The 14,089-nt window shown below is 42.7% G+C and overlaps 1 long non-coding RNA gene across 2 annotated transcripts in view; it reads right to left on the reverse strand.

Annotated features, from left to right (window-relative positions):
- Positions 1-2,008: 2,008 nt before the first annotated feature.
- LOC126062866 (uncharacterized) overlaps positions 2,009-14,089 on the reverse strand; it is a 32,114-nt gene continuing 20,033 nt past the window's right edge. The window contains exons 1-3 of one of the 2 annotated variants that reach the window (XR_007514158.1): positions 4,387-4,480; positions 3,197-3,347; positions 2,009-2,705 (exon numbers count right to left, since the gene is read on the reverse strand). This is a non-coding gene — a long non-coding RNA (uncharacterized LOC126062866). Of the gene's footprint in view, positions 2,706-3,196; positions 3,348-4,386; positions 4,481-14,089 lie in introns of those variants that run through there. The other variant, XR_007514159.1, reaches the window with a different exon arrangement.

A 14,089-nucleotide genomic window follows, 5' to 3' on the forward strand; every position in this document is an offset into this window, starting at 1 on the left:
TGTTTTCAACCAGCAGGCTTTCAAGAAAATTTACTTCCCACTTACCCCTTCTTTGGAAGCTATTAGGGGATGTTTTACAGCAGAACGAAGGAGTAAAACGAGAAACAGAGAGACTTGAGATCCAGAAAGCAGGGATCTAACCAACTAAAGAAGCAAAGAGAATTCCCAGGATGACGATGTGGAGACATTCCAGGATGACAGCTGTATATCAGGCCTAACGAACACCCAGTCCAGATGAGAAAAAGAGGACACAGGAGGACTGGTCCCCAGCAAGACAAAAAGAAATCTGATAGAATACCTAGTAGTTTTGAAAGATTTCTACTTCACCTATCTACTTCAATTCTTAAGTTACCCAACTTACTTTCTCTCTGTATATGTGTGTGTTTTGTTTTGTTTTTTCCAGAACCATTTGAAAATAAATTTCAGATATCCTGATACTTCGTCCCTAAAAACTTTTAGTATATGCTGCCTACACAATATCATCATGGCACTCAGGAAATGTAACATTGATATAATAATGTTTTCTAATATGCAGTCCATATCCAGAGTCTCCAAATTATGGTCTTCATACTACTTGCTTTTGATCCAGTACCCAATCAAGGATCAGGCATTGCTGTTTGATCCTTTAGAATAGCTCGGTTAACTTTAGTTGTTTATCATGACATTAATGTTTTTAGAGAGTTCAGGTCAGTTGTTTTGCAGAATATCCCTCAACTGGGATTCATCTGGCTCAGGATTAGATTCAGGTTAAACATTTTGCAATGCTAAAATAGGTAGTGTTGTGTCCTTCTCAGTGCACCACATCAGGAGGCTCATGGTGTCAACCTGCCCCTCATTAGTGATACTGAGTTTCATTTCTTGATGTTGTCAGACAGATCACTCCACTGGAAAGGTGCCTTTTTACATTTGTGGCTACTAAGTTATGTACTGGGGTGGTACTTTGAGGCAATGTGAATATCTTAACTTTTCAACAGCTTTTCACTCAGTAGTTTTATCATCCACTAGTGCTCTTGTTTTTTAGTGCTCTTTGCTTGAATCATTTGCTACATTGGTGGTTGCAAAATAATGATTCTCTAATCCTGTCATTCCTTCTACAGTTATAAGCAAGAATTCTGTAAAGAAGCACTTCCTTCCCCTTCCCCCATTTTAGGTATCCCTGTAGATTCTCTGGGAAACGTTGGCGGCGTAGTGGTTAAGTGCTATGGCTGCTAATCAAAGGGTCGGCAATTCAAATCTGCCAAGTGCTCCTTGGAAACTCTGTGGGGCAGCTCTACTCTGTCCTATAGGGTCACTGTGAGTAGGAATCGACTCAATGGCACTGGGTTTGGTTTTTTTTTTTTTGGTAGATTCTCTTTTTTTTTTTTAATTTTGTAACCCATTACCATCATTATTCATTGTGATGCTCAGAATAGTACATATTTGGACAGTGAGAGTAGTTGTTATTTTTTCCCATTTTCCAAATGAGGAAACTGAGAATTACATGAGTTAATAACTTGCCCAAAGTCACACTGCTAGTAATAATTTGCCCAAAGTCACATTGCTGGATTCAAATGGGGTCTGCCTGACTCCAGAGCCCCACCTTAAACCTCTACTCTCTGCCACCAGGCTAGAAGTTTGTCCAGGAGGAACTGCCACAGGGAGAGACCAGAACTGTGAAGGCTGAAGCTAAAGGCTAATGGAGGCAAGAGAAGGACAAATGCACTGAGGGCAAAGGAGGGGCCCTTCCAAAGGGGAAGGAGCTGGAGCAGGCTTAGGCAGCCCTCCTTTGCTTCCAGAGCCCCCATGCCCACTATCACCCGATCATACTCTTGGCAGCCAAATGTCAGGAGTGGGACTGACTTATGAACTTCTGGTTCGCAAGAGCTTGGGGGTAGTAAGTATGGATAGAGGGCTGGAACATGCACATCTTGGAAGGCACAAAGGGGTGCTTTTGTGGGGAGATAACCTGCTTATCTGTGAAGTCAGACTTTTCTTCCTGTTCCATCATGGAAACAGGCAATTTGGGTGGTGAAACAAAGCGCTGCCTCTGTGTGGGCCCTGTGGACCAAGCTGTGTCTCCTGGGGAGTCCTGGGAGAGCAGACCCCTGGTGGCTGTCCCTTGTCCCTGCTGTAGTTCCCTCCCCCTGCTTCTTCAGGGAAAGTTAAAAAGACTTCACACCTTTATCTCATATTTTCTATGTTAATCCCCGTAATACTCTGAAGTAGCTGCTCCTGTTATCATAACTATTTTGTAGAAGAGAATCTGGAGGCTCAGGCAGGTACAGTTACTCAGTCAAGGTCTCACGGGTAGTAAGATGAGGAGGTAAGGCTCAGAGAGGCCAAATAATGTGTTCAAGGTCACACAGCCAGTAAGATTGAAGTGTGGTCTGTCCATCTCTACTAACCCAGACGAAAGGGAAGGAACCTAAGTGCATGAATTGGGCTGGATTTAAGGCTGTAGGAGAGGAGCCCTTGGTACTTGCAATGCCCAAAGGCATTCAAATATAATTCAAGGGAAGACAGAACACTTTGCTGTCCTGAAGAATTCCCCGGCAAACCTGCTTCCTGAAGCGCATTCTTCAGCATACTGGATCCTTCACTCCACTTGTCAAATATTTATCTTGTGCCCAGTCTATTGTTGTCGTTGCAGTCTGAATCCATGCTCTGGGTGCTGGAGATACCGAGGTTGAAGGTGGAAAGGTCCTCGTTCTCACTGAGTTTGTGTTCTGGCAGAAGAAGCAGGTAGGGAGACAGACAATATACAAGAAAACAAACGAGACCATTTCAGACAGGGTGAGGCACTAGGAAGATATTAACAGTGGGTGATGTGATAAAGAGGAACTGGATGAGGCTACTTTAAATTCAGTGATGGTCAGGTGAGATCTCTGAAGCAGGTGACATTTGAGCCGAGTTGGATGTTAGAAACTGGGGCAGAGTGTTCTAGGCAGAGTCACAGTCAGTGGTAGAGATAGAGCGGCTTCCTCGGCATTGGCCCCGTGCCATCAAACCAGGCCCGCACACTCAGAGGGGCCCCACACTTGGTTTAATGCTCTGCTGTCAGCAGCTTAAAGTTCTTACTAATTTTTGAACAAGAGCCCCCATCTCATTTTTCACTGGGTTCTGCATATTATGTACGCAGTCTTGTTTATAGGCATTGCAAGAAGTGAGGGAAGAAGATTAAGAGGTGAGATGGAAGGAGGCGAGGAGGCCAGCTCACCTGGGAAGGTCTTGAAGTCAAGGTAAGGAGTTGAAGCTTGTTCCACACATGAAGTGGCTAACAGATCTTGTGAAAAGGAGCAGTGTGATCCTATTTACAAGTTTCAGAGATCCATCTTGGCCTGTAGGTTGGAGTATGCCTTGTAAGGGAGCTGGAATGGAAGTGGGGAGGTCAGGGAAGATGCTGTTGCAGTAAATTCCATGAGAGATGAGAGATGGTGGTGTCATTTACTGACAATGTGAAGGATGGTGGTGGACAAATTTGGAAGGGAATTAAGAGTTGCAATTTGGACATGCTGAGTTTGAGGTATCTCTGAGAGTTTAAGCAGAGACAAAAAGAAACCAACTGTCTATGGGGATCTTGGGCTTGGAGGAGATTTTCAAAGTAGGGTCAGAATAGCATGGGATGCTTGTTAATAATGCAAATTACTGTATCTCATCGCACCCTAGCAAATCAGAATACCCCTGCCTCCCTGCTGTTGATTCTTATGCCCATGAAAATTTGAGGCCAGCTGCTCTAAGAGTTTCTGTGAGGCCAGGAGCTGTGGCACCACTCCTTCCCTCTGCAGGTTCTTTAGGCTCAGTGGTGAAGCAGTCACTTAAGGAGACGTATGAAATACTTCAGCTGCAGATGGCCTGTGCTAGATTTTGGCTCTGTGCATATCAGTATGAATTTGCTAATAAATTTTTTGATAATTTTTTGATCCTCGGTGCCCATGGCTCAGGTATCAGGATAGAAAGGAATCTGTAAGGGGCAGCTGTGGGCTCAGAGGTAGGCTCAGAGGAGGGAGGGCTCAACTCTCCTGACAAAGAAAGACTTCACAGGAGATGATAAAGCTCTTGACCAAATTTGTCCGTTTTTATTCTCCTTAAATTTTTTTTCCACGTATGAGCGTAAATAATTTTACTTAAATACATAAGTGTAATTATATCTTCCAGAGTTTTTTAAGCAGTTTTTTTCCCCCTCTCCTTCTCCCTCAACAGGTAACCCCCGACAATAACCCAACTTGTATTTATCTATATTTTTCTTATGTTCATATAATCATATATACACACACACATATATATACATGTACACAAAATATAGGGGGTTTGTCATCGTTAGTTTTACAAAAAAGGATCGTGTTTTTCACACTTGTCCGCATCTTGCTTTTCTTAGTCAATAATACATAATAAAAAAAAAATTAATACCTCATGAAAATCCCTCCAAGGCAATTGGCACAGCTCTAACTCATTATTTTTAAAGACTGCATAATATTCCATTGTCTGGCTATATATCAGTCAGGCTTCTCCAGAGAAACAAAACCGACAGGATGTAAACATAGAAAGAAAGGAAGAGAGAGAGATTTATTGTAAGGAGTTGGCTCAAGTAATCGTGGAATTCTGTCAAGTCTGAAATTCATAGGGCAGGCCAGTAGGCTGGAAAACCTAGCAGGATTTCTATGTTATAGTCTTGAAGCAGAATTCCTCCTTCTCCAGGAAACCTCAGTTTTTGCTCTTAAGGCCTTCAACTGAGTGGGTGAGGCCTACTCACATTATCAAGGGTAATCTCCTTTGCCTAACATCAACTGATTGGAAACGTTAATCACATCTACAAAACACCTTCATAGCAACATCTTGACTAGTGTTTGACCAAACAATTAGGCACCATAGCCTAGCCAAACTGGCACATAAAATAACCATCACAGACTAGGTCACAATTCATATTCACTCTTCCCAGTGTCTTTGCCACTAACTAATGTTGCACTGAACATCCTTATATACGTGTACCTACGTTGTTGTTGTGTGCTGTCAAGTCGATTCCAACTCGTAGCAACCCTATATGACAGAGTAGAACTATGTCATAGGGTTTTCTTGGCTATAATCTTTACAGAAACAGATCACCAGCCCGCGGAGCCGCTGGGTGAGTTCAAACCACCAAATCTTTAGTTAGCAGCTGAGCACTTAACCATGTGCGACCAGGTTTATTTCCAAAAGATAGATTCCCAAGAGTGGAATTGCTGGATCAAAAGGTAGATGTGTTTTTAATTTCAATAGATGTTGTCACATTGCTTTTCAGGAAGGCTGTCTATACCAACTCTTCTCCCAACACTATCCAAGAGTACACCTTTCTCCATATTCTTTTCAGGAAGTGGTATGTTTTTGCTCCCTTTAATTTTGGTTAACCTGGTGGGTATAAAGTGACATCTTAATGTTACTTGATTTTGTATTTTCCTGATTACTTGTGAATTTGAGCCTCTTTTTATAATTGCTCTTCCATGAATTGTCCCATTTATGACCTTGCCATTTTTCCATGTCAATTTAAAGATCTTTTTGCATAGTAGAGCTGTTATCCCATGATTTGTCATCTGCATCATTTTTTTCCTAAATCTATTGTTTATCTATTGACTGCATTTGTGTTCTATTTTTCCATACTAAAAAAAAATCTTACCTTTTACATAGCCAAATCTTTCTTTTATTATTATTATTATACTTTCTGGGTTTTAAATCTTAGTTAATATTTTCCCAGTCTTACATTGTATATGAAGGCTCCTAGATTTTCATACAAGATTTTATGGATTTATTTTTTACATTTAAAGTTTTAGCCCATTTGGAATTTATTTTTGTATATGATGTAAGACGGAAACCCTGGTGGTGTGGTTAAGAGCTATAGCTGCTAACCAAAAGGTCAGCAGTTCAGATCCACCAGGCGCTCTTTGGAAGCCTTATGGGGTAGTTCTACTCTGTCCTTTAGGGTCGCTATGAATTAGCATCGACTCGATGGCAATGAGTTTGTTTTTTTTTTTTGTTTTATGATATAAGACAAGTTTTAATTTTATTTTCTTCCATTTGGAAAGCCTGCTAACATAATTTTTATTCTTTTCCTGAATGGAAAAATTTCCTATATTATATACTAGAATTTCATATGTAGTTGAACTTATTTCTGGATTCTCTTTTGTTCCATTTGTCTATTCCCATATCAATGCTATATGGATCTGCTTATGGAGGATTCATGGTCTGTTCTGATACCTGGTCAAGTATGTCCTCCCTCCCTCTCTTCCATACTTTTCTTGGCACGCATCATAAAATTAAGCTTATTTTAACCAATTCAGCAGGGAAAAACAAAACAAAGAACACTTTGAGCTGAGAATGTTTAGGAGGGTGGATTGAAAACGCATTTCAAAAGGTGGGACAGCAAGGGCAAGGATCAGGACAGCGAGAAACTGCGCAACACCTGAAAATGGAATTCGGTGGGGTGCCGCTGTAGCACGGGGCCCACGAGGAGAGGTTGTTTACAGTATCCTGATTAGGACCTTGGGGACTGAAAAGGCGTTCAGCTTGGGGCAGTCACATTCCTTAATGCCGGGTTAGATCCCTGCCCTACCCCTAAACGCGCGAGCGTGTCCCAAGGCTGCAATGGGGACGCGTGTACCGCCACCTACAGTCGTGCCGAGGCAAGGCAGTCGCCTTGAGCCTCCTTGCCCGTCTCAGGGAGATCTTGGACCAGGGGTTCCCAGACCTGAAACTTCCTCTTGCAGCAGCCTCAGGGTCTGGAAAGGAAGCTCTTTGAAGTGAATAGGGGCTTAATGCAGCTGTGGCAAAAGTGGGTGGGAAGTGGTCCTTAACCTGCATGGCCAAATACCTGGTCAGATTCCAGAGACTGCTTCAAACCTGCTGCAACGGGACTCTCCTCCACCCCCACCACACCCCTTGATTCGTAAGATTTGGAGCCACTGGTCCCTGCTATTCCTGCTTTCCCTGAGCTGACCACTTAGTCTGGGAGACAATAAGTCAATTCATAAATGTTTTGATAAGTAAACAATACAAGAGAAATCCCACTGAATGGTAGACAGTCGGTTCTAGTTCTGAGGTAGGAAAACTCAACAGGAGCAGGAAGAGGAAGAGCTGGTGGAAGAGGTGGGATTGGAGGAGGTCCTTGGAGCATGGCTCGAATTTGGATCAGCAGGGAAGGGAGACATATGCCAAGAAGAGGGAATGCCGACATGGTAGGATTTCCATTTCCAGTAATGATGGGCTAAGTTATTCAGATCAGCCTTCCTGCTGAAAACAACTATAAATACAGGATAAAAGATATTTTTAAAATCTCCTTGACAATATTACAAAGTTGAGAAGATAGTTATGAATTTCCAGGCCAAAGCCTAAGGGAAAGTGGGCTCCCAGAAAGGCATTGGAAGATAGAGCAGAAGAAATTACCCCAGAATGCAAAAAAGAGAAGAGAAAGAGACACAGAGGATACAGTTAAAAGGTTTAATCGGAGCTCTGATTTAGAAAATAATATTAGAGTCATTATTACCTGTCCTTGAGCATAGACTCACTGGAGCTAGACTCACAAGGACATATCAACTGGGCACTGAGGTATAAAGACAATAGTTGGGGCAATCTTGGAAAATATCTTTTTGGGAACCTTTCACATAAGCCAGAACACAAAAGACTTTCCACTCTTATCTTTTTCTATTAACATTTAGTGAATAGAAATTTATTGGACCAATGAAGACTGAAACCTGTACCAATGATCATTAAGAAAGGCAATTCAAAATGTAAGATCACAGTTTCTAGCCAATCTGTGAAAAGGTGAAGCTTTCAATGGTTTTGCCCATTCGTAATGTTAATATATACTGATGACTCTGTAATGTTCTTTGGACTCGGGCAGACATGGCTGTGGCAGCATGCTTGTCCGTTTTCCCACCTTTGTCTATTCTGTAATTTCCTTGGACTAGGGCAGACATGGCTGTGAAATGCGCTTGTCCATTTTCCCATTCTTGCTTACTCTGTAATATTTCCTTAGACTCGAACAGACATGGCCATGGCAGTGTGTTTATCTGTTTTCCCACTTCTGCCTGTTCTGTGATGTTCCTTGGACTCAGGCAGACATGGCTGTGACAGCAAGCTTTTCTGTTTCCCCATTCTTGCTTACTCTGTAATATTTCTCTGGCCTTGGGCAGACATGAACTCTGGCAACATGCTTGACCACTTCTCAACTTTTGTCTTTTTGAGTATATGCCAAATAAAACTTTCTTTTTGCTTTACTAAACTTTGTGATGTTTTTTCCCCTACAATAGCTCTAGAAGGAAAGGATAGGAGAAATGGGGCAAGGGCAATATTTGAAAAGATAATAGCTGAGAAATTTTCAGTACTGATGAGATATCAATCCACAAATTCTGGAAGCTCAAAGAATCCCAAGCAGGATAAATAAAAAAGAATCCATGCATAAGTACATCACAGTGAAACTCAGAATGGCAGAGATTAAAGAATAAAAATATAAACCTTAAGAGCAACCTAAGGGGAAAAAAGATAGTTACTTCTAAGGAGCGATTATCATTGAGAGCTGACTTCTCAACAGCAACAATGGAAGCCACAAGACAGTGGAATGGTATCTTGAACATGCTGAAGGAAAATAACTTCCAACCTAGAATTCCAGAGTAAGTTTTCAAAGAAGTAAAACCTAAAAAAGTTTGCCAAAGGCAGAGCGTCACTCAAGAAAATTATAACAAAGGATGAAATTCAGGCAGAAGGAAAGTGATCCCAGATGGAAGATCTGAAAGGCAAGAAGGAATGAAAGCTAATGTTTATAGCTGCACTATTTATAATACCCAAAAAGTGGAAACAACCCAAATGTCCACCAATCGGTAAATAGATAAACAAGATATGATACCTCCACATTCCCCATAAAAAGGAATGAAGTACTGACACCTGCTACAACACGGATGAACCTTGAAAACAAAAGACCATATATTGTGTGATTCCATTTATATGAAACGTCCAGAATAGGCATAGATTATTAGTTGCCAGGGGCTAGGGGAAGAAGAAATGGGAAGCAACTACTAATAGGCAGTGCTGTCACTAGGGCTGGTGTCACCCCCCGAGGACCTCTCCCTGTATGAGTCCATACAGAATCCTTAGTAATAATTTTTATACTGTTATTTGTAAATCGTAATTCCCATACATTAATCCTTCTTTTTCTTTAATTACTACTTCATTCTCAAAGAAGTTATTGGTGTATGTTCCCAAATACTAATTACCACAATATTTTAGCTAAAGCACCAGAAGATTCGACAAAATCAGCTACTGTAAAAATACCGGCAGCAACGAAAACAACAGCCTGTGCTTGTAGCTCCTGCAGATGAAACTGCACGATTCAAAGAGTCATTGTAATTAGATAATAAGGACAGCTCCGACTGGAGTGCATTAGAAAGTAAATTAGCATAGAATTTTAGCCTTGTAGGTATATTGGTACATGTAAGCCGGGCTTACGAAAAATGTTTTTGTTTTTATAACTATGTGGATTTTTTTTTTAATTAATTTTTATTGTGCTTTAAGTGAAAGTTTACAAATCAGGTCAGTCTCTCATACAATAATTTACATACACCTTGCTATACACTCCTAATTGGTCTCTAATGAGATAGCACAGTACTTCTCTCCACTCTCTCTCCTCGTGTCCATTCGGGTAGCTTCTGGCCCTCTCTGCCCTCTCATCTCCCCTCCAGACAGGAGATGCCAACATAGCCTCATGTATCCCCTTGATCCAAGAAGCTCGTTCTTCACAAGTATCATTTTCCACCCCCTATTCCAGTCCAATCCCTGTCTGAAGAGTTGGCTTTGGGAATGGTGTCTGCCGTGGGCTAACAGAAGGCCTGGGGTCCATGGCCTCCAGGGTCCCTCCAGTCCCAGTCTGACCATTAAGCCTGGTCTTTTTACGAGAATTTGGGGTCTGCATCCCACTGCTCTTCTGCTCCCTCAGGGTTTCTCTGTTGAGTTCCCTGTCAGGGCAGTCATCAGTTGTGGCCGGGCACCATCTAGCTCTTCTGGTCTCAGGCTGATGTAGCCTCTGGTTTCTGTGGTCCTTTCTGTCTCTTAGGCTCATAATTACTTTGTGTCTTTGGTGTTCTTCATTCTTCCTTGCTCCAGGTGGGTTGAGACCAATTGATGCATCTTAGATGGCTGCTTGCTAGCGTTTAAGACTGTGGGGATATTTTTTATAAAATATAACAAATTTCTGCCGAAACACTGCACAAAAATTTATAGACAGTCATTTTGGTGTCACTCCCTCTGACAGCATCACCCAGTGCAGTCTATACCCCCTGCACCCCACTACTGATACCACTGCTAATAGGTATTGGTTTCTTTTGGGAGTGATAAAAATGTTCTGGAATTAGATAGTGGTGACGATTAAACAACCTTGTAAATACAGTAAAAAATATTTAATAGTATACTTCAAAAGGGTGAATTTTATAGTATGTGAATTATGTATCAATAAAAATAATTTTAGAAGGATGAAAAGTAAATCTAAACAAGCATTGACTATGTAAACAATATTAATAATGTCTGATGAGGTTAAAAAAGAGAGTTAAAATGTGCAACATAAATGATAAATGAAGTTAAAGCACTGTATGGTTTAGGAGGAAGGTAAGTGAAGGTCTCAATTCACTTCAGACTTTGATGCACATTGTAGTTTTTAGGATATAGGCCTAAATGATATGCCCCATATATATATATATATATATATATACACACACACACATATATATATACACACACATATATATATACACACACACATATATATACACACACACATATATATATACATACACACATATATATATATACACACAAATACAGAATATCATTTGTAGGGTAATTACTAAAAGAATAGAAATAAAGGTGTGGATGTGACAATAAGGTCTGGCATGGCCCATTGGGGGAACCAATAGAATCTATTCACATACCTGGCTGTCTGGGACAAATGTTTCTGGACAAAGCACACAGGGGTTATGGGAATCACAGACAGGACCTTTTAAGGGTCTCCTGATATAGCCTGCTCTTCAGACAGATCCATTTCTGTCATACATCAGGTATGTGCTGGCTCCTCCTGGGTGCCAGGCATGGTGCTAGGTGCTGGGGCCACAGTGGTGCAGAGTCCCTGGCTCTCCAGCATGTCCAGGAGAGGAGGCTGGAGATGTGAGCAGGTCTAAGGATGTCAAGAGCAGTGGAAAGCCAATGACAGGTTTTCAGGGATGGGTGACATGATCATCCTGGCCCTTGTGCAGAATGGACTGGCAGGGAACATGGGTAGAAGCAGGCAGCTACTCGGGAGATCTCACGGACAGACAATGGGGATGGTGCTCGGTGGGCAGTTGTGAGAGAAAGTAAAGAGGTAGACAGACGCTGGGGCACGAGAGAAGGGGGAAGTCTGGGAAACAAGCAGAGGTGGGTCCACAGACTTGCTAGGGTGCACAGAGGGCTGGTAGCAAAGCCAAGGCTTCCCCCAGACCAGGGGGTTTCACTATACTCTGTTCGAGATGTGCCAACACCTGAATGCAAACACAGGCAGATGAGAGCCAGACAATCTGGAGCCAGGATCCTGGATTTGGCGTCCTCAGCCAGCATGAAAAGGTTAAACCTATAAAAGGCCAAGCTCTCTGGGGAAAAGAGTGTGAGGGAGAAATGGGAGTCTTGGCACACAACTGAGCTAGCATGTAAAAGTGGAACCAGAAAGGAGCAGAGCTGTTAATAGACCACCGACTTCACAACTGTGTGACCCTGGGCCTCTCCCTTGGCCTCTCTGAGCTGTTCTGAGCCTTAACTTCCTGTGTCAGACATAGCCTGTGTCCCTCATGATCCCGCTTCCTGGTGTTCACACTTCGTGTAATCCTCTCCCCTTGAGTGTGGTGGGTGGGACCTGGGACTTGCTTCTAACCAGTAGAATATGGCAAAGGGAATGGGGTGTCATTTCTGTGATTATGTGGCACTGTATAAGACTACGGGGTATCTATGAAAACAGCATCAACTCCATGGCAATGGGTTCGGTTCTTTTTTAATTGGATATAAGACTCAGTCTTGCTGACAGAGGGACTTAAGGTGTTGCTCATTTTGCATAAGCTTCCCATGCTCTTATCAAGGGATTCTGATTTGTGATCTCCCCAGAAGTGCCTTGGGACCAGGAAGGACCACATCTGACCCAGAACCTTCCCTGCTCAGGACTTTGTCATTCCCTCCCCAAATCCCCTGCACTGTTCATTCTTTTTGCCGCTATCCGGTCTCCCATGCCCAGCAGAGGGCGCTGTGACTTCAAAATGCAGCTTGCAGCCGCCTCTGTCCACTGAAGCCAACAACTGGAGAGGGAGAGGACAGCGGGTGGAGGAGGAGGCTGGCTCTAACCAGTCCCTTTGTCCCAGCTAGTAGTCCCTTTCCCAAACTCCATATCACCCCCTGCTCACCAGTTCTCCAAACCTCACCCTGCTCTGTGAAGCATTTTTCTGAAGGCTCCGGGACCTCCCTTCTTTGAAAGCTAAAATACCCGTTGCCATCGAGTCGGTTCCAACTCATAGCGGCCCTATAGGACAGAGTAGAACGCCCCATAGAGTTTCCAAGGAGCGCCTAGTGGATTCGAACTGCCGACCTTTTGGTTAGCAGCCGTAGCACTTAACCGCTGCAACACCAGGATTTTCTCTTTGAATCCTAGAAGCTTCATTTCAGCAGTGAATCATCCAAGCCTTACGCTGCTCTATTGCTGTTTCCAAATTCCATGGCGGCACAGCTATAAACCTTGGTCTCGCCCTCTGAGGAGCCTGCTTCCAGGCATCCTGAGCCTCCTCTTCAGGCCTGCTCCAACTTCTGCGGACAAAACTTCCTCGCTTTACCCACCTTACTTCTGTCTCAATCTGCTGGAGGGCAAAAGCCCATTTCTTTCATTCACTCTTTCAGCAAACAATTGTATGGGGCCAGGCATTGTTCTAAGCACTTCACATAAGCCTCACAACAACCCTATGAGGGATGTTATGCTTATTTTACAGATAAGGCAGCTAAGGCAAAGAGAGGTTAAGGGATATGTCTAAGGTCACACAATTAGTGAATGAGCCAGTATCCAAACCCAGGAAGTCTGGTTCCAGCAACTAGGCTTTTTAGACAAGATTCTACCTAGATTTCTAATAGATGCTATCTGTCTATATCTGGGCCCCTGTCTCTGTTCTCTAGAACTGCCCGTCCTGTGTGCTAACCACTAGCCACACCACGCATGGCTACTGAGCACATGACTAGCTTAAAATGAGATATGCCGTAAGTGTAAAAAGTACAAACCGAATTTTGAAGACTTCGTTTGGAAAAAAAAAAGTAAAATATTTCGCTGATAATTTTTTACATTGATGACGTGTTAAAACGATATTTTGGATATATTGGGTTAAATAAAATATGTTGTTAAAATTAATTTCACTGTTGCCTTTTTTTTTTTTTTTAATGTGGCCACTAAAAAAACTAGAAAGGTTAAATGACGTGTGTGGCTTGCATCCTGTTTCTATTGGACAGAGGTGCTCTGGGATCCCTCAGCTCAGTGGAGGGACACAGACAGGGTCTCAAATCATTCTAAAACAAAGGAAAATGTGCTTTGTGTTCTGAGAAGTGAGAACAAAGTGGTCAGGGGCCCCAAGGTGGGCATGCCCTGGGAAGAGGCGATCAAGGAAGTTTTCACCGTGATAGCAGATTCACACTGTAGGATTTCACCATGGAGAGAAGAGCAGTGGAAACAGCAAAGGCCAGAGAGCCAAAGTAGAGGACACCCCAAGTCAAGCAGGGAGACTGGGGCAGGTAGTGCTGGTAGGATGAGTAAAGAAAGTGTTATGGACTGATTTGTGTCCCCCAAAATATTGGGTTGTAAATCTTAACCCCTATAAGGAGCCCTGGTGGTGTAGCAGTTAAAGGCTCGGTTGCTAACCAACAGGTTCATGGGTTTGAACCCATCCAATAACTCGGCAGGAAAAAGACCTGGCTATCTGCTCCCACAAAGATTAAAACCAAACTTTTTGCTGTCTAGTCAATTCTGACTCATAGCGATCCTACAGGAGAGTAGGACTGCCCTATTGGGTTTCCAAGGCTGTAAATCTTTATGGAGGCAGACTGC

Source organism: Elephas maximus, chromosome 19, assembly GCF_024166365.1.
Source record: "Elephas maximus indicus isolate mEleMax1 chromosome 19, mEleMax1 primary haplotype, whole genome shotgun sequence".
NCBI lineage: Eukaryota > Metazoa > Chordata > Mammalia > Proboscidea > Elephantidae > Elephas > Elephas maximus.